Here is a 3,393-nt window from a genome sequence, read left to right on the forward strand (position 1 = left end):
GCTTGGTTCATAGTGGAAATATCACTGGAGACTTAGGAGTTGTAACCGTAGCAGCCCTACGGGCCGATGTAACGTCGTAGAGCATATACTAACTAGCTGATGCACTGTCTTCTATCAGGGTTTTTTGAAGAAGATGTTCCAATGACAACCTACACCCGGATTAGTTGCAAGATGAAAATATCGGATTGGCTGTCTAAGAATAAACGAACTGAGTCTCGTTGTTCAGCTCCAAGAAACTTCAAAATGTAACTTAGCCATTTAAACTTCACTAGTGGCATAAGCCATGGAGTGGCATATAGTCTTCTGTTTCTTTATCTTCGAAGAAATACATTCCAGCCTAGCACATAGGTGCGATGTCACAAGTTAGTAGCAGAACGAGAAACTCAAGCCGGTTCTGTTCCGATGAACTGAGTTGAAATGGAGATTTGGGTTAAGAGATATCAAAGAAAAGGAACCGACAGCTTAAATACTCGTTAAATGTGTTAATGCTTGTGGGCATTGAGGGGCGGAGTAAGTTAGAAGTATCTAAATTAAACCTTTTGGTGTCAGATTGGGCTTAGAAGGGCTAAGAGTTGGTTCATGTTAAATTGATCATTCACCTAACGCCGTTTATAAAATATTAAAACAATATTTACCGAGTTGACTTCTTTATGAATTCTCGTAATTCGTATCAACTACTCCAACGAAGTTTCTAAACACGCAAGTTTTGACAAAATCAACGCTGGTAAATAAGATTTACTTATTAATTAGATTCAGGTTCAAAGTATTGAGAAAAGTAAAATCTAAGGGAAAAAACCAAAAATGTCTCTGAACAACCTCTTTTCAATCCTCTGTCTTATCTTCGTCGTTAGTTTCCGCTTTGTCTCTACACAAAAATGCGGGGACTCAATGTTTTTCAGACCTAACGGGACTTATGACACAAACCGTCGTCTCGTTCTTTCAACTCTTGCTTCCAACGTCAGTTCTCGAAAAGACCGCTTCTACAACGTCTCGGTCGGTGAAGAAGGACCTGGAAGGATCTATGCCTTAGGTCTCTGTATCCCAGGGACTGATCCAAAGATATGTTCAGATTGTATCCAAGCCGCATCCGAAGGTTTATTAAAAAACTGTCCGAACCAGACCGACTCATTCGACTGGAAAGGCGACAAGACGCTCTGTTTCGTTCGTTACTCCAACAGCTCGTTTTTCAACAGGATCGATTTAGAACCAACGTTAACACTTTATAATACTGGAAGGTTTCAAGGGGACCTTACAAATTATAACAGAACATGGGACGCGTTCATGAACTTTATGATCACCCAAATCGGTCAATCTAAATACCTGGCCGACGTATCCCCTGAAATAGGTTCTGATCGTATATACACTCTGATGCAGTGTATTCCGGGGATATCCTCAAGCGACTGCGAAACCTGTATTGAAATAAGTGTGCGTAGTTATCAGAGATGCTGCAGTAGCTTCGTAGGTGGAGTTGTTCGCAAGCCAGTCTGCTTTTTCCGGTGGGACGGTTACGACTATCATGGTGCCTTTGGTATCACGCAATCATCACCTCCTCAAGAATCTCAACCCACGCCGCTTCCTCCTCCCACACCGCTTCCTCCTCCACCAGATGAAAAAAAAGATATCTACGGGAACTTTTGTAGGGATTGTTGTTTCAGCGGTTACATTCGTGGTGCTGCTCACTTTAGGATTAGTTATTTGCAAGAAAAGACAATCATACAAAACATTAAATCCTCAAAGTGAGTTACTTTTTTTTTTTTGGGTTACCATTCTCACAGTTCATTTTGGAATGCATAAAAGTAACCCAATCCATATACATATGTTATTGCAGCTGATGATGACATGATAAGTCCACAGTCTCTTCAATTTGATTTTGTAACAATTGAAGCGGCAACCGATAAATTTTCGAGCAATAATAAGCTAGGTCAAGGCGGATTTGGTGAAGTTTACAAGGTATATTTAAGCTGAGATTTACCTATATGTATGATTGCTTGATTTTTCATGAAAACTTCGAACTTAATTAAGAAGCTTTACTTTTCATATATATATTTGTAGGGTATGCTACCACATGAAACAGAAATTGCCGTGAAGCGGCTATCAAGAAATTCAGGACAAGGCACTCAAGAGTTCAAGAGCGAAGTTGTGATTGTGGCGAAGCTTCAACATAAGAATCTTGTTAGGCTTCTTGGGTTTTGCTTAGAAAGAGATGAAAATATACTTGTCTACGAGTTTGTTCCTAACAAGAGCCTTGACTATTTCCTCTTCGGTAATAAACGACAGCACTAGGTTTAATTATATGTTCATTTTATCAAATTTTCTTGAATAATTAGTCTAATGCAGATCCAACAAAGAAGAGCCAGCTAGATTGGAAAAAACGGTACAACATCATAGGAGGGATTACGCGAGGGCTTCTCTATCTTCATCAAGATTCACGTCTCACCATCATACACCGTGACATCAAAGCGAGTAACATTTTATTAGATGCTGATATGAACCCTAAAATAGCAGATTTCGGAATGGCAAGGAATTTCAGAGTGGACCAAACTGAAGACAGTACAGGAAGAGTTGTTGGAACCTTGTAAGTATTCTCCCTACCTAAAAAATAAAGCTCAATACTCTAGCGAACCCTTTTCTACTAATCAACAACATAAACATTGTCATGTGCATATGCGCAGCGGGTACATGCCTCCAGAGTATGTGACGCATGGTCAGTTCTCTACCAAATCTGATGTTTATAGCTTTGGAGTATTGGTTCTAGAGATTGTTTGTGGCAAGAAGAATAGCAGCTTCTACCAGATTGATGATTCAGGGGGAAATTTGGTGACACATGTGAGCAAAAGCCAAATTAAAAAGTATCTTACACCATTTTAAGTTTGGTCAAATTTTTGAACTCTGACTATAAGTTTCTTGGCTGGTTTGGAGGCTTTGGAATAATGATTCACCCTTAGATCTTATTGACCCTGCGATAAAGGAAAGCTACGATCATGATGAAGTCATTAGATGTATCCAGCAGATCGTCCAGCCATGTCTACAATCTTTCAAATGCTTACCAATAGCTCCATTACTCTACCTGTGCCTAGACCACCCGGATTTTTCTTCAGGAACAGACCCAATTTAGACCCTTTAACCTATGGATCCGAGCCGGGGCAATCCAGAAGCATGTATGTTCCTTATTCTATAGACAGTGAATCAATCACTAGAGTTAGTCCTCGCTGAAATTTTTGCTTCTAAACTCTGTATTTAGGACTAGTCCGTACAATATTCCTTGTAGCACAAACAGTTCTGTTCTTTTCAAAATTTTGCAAGTATCCCAAGTAGGTAAAATATAGACAGCATCTGTTGTCGCTTTTATGTATTAAAAGTTTACTTGTGACATTATAATGCTTGACTGTAACA

The 3,393-nt window shown here is 39.5% G+C and overlaps 1 pseudogene; it reads left to right on the forward strand.

Moving 5' to 3' along the window:
* Positions 795 to 3,393, forward strand: LOC104707446 (annotated as a pseudogene).

Source organism: Camelina sativa, chromosome 8 (genome assembly GCF_000633955.1).
Source record: "Camelina sativa cultivar DH55 chromosome 8, Cs, whole genome shotgun sequence".
NCBI classification, from domain to species: Eukaryota; Viridiplantae; Streptophyta; class Magnoliopsida; order Brassicales; family Brassicaceae; genus Camelina; species Camelina sativa.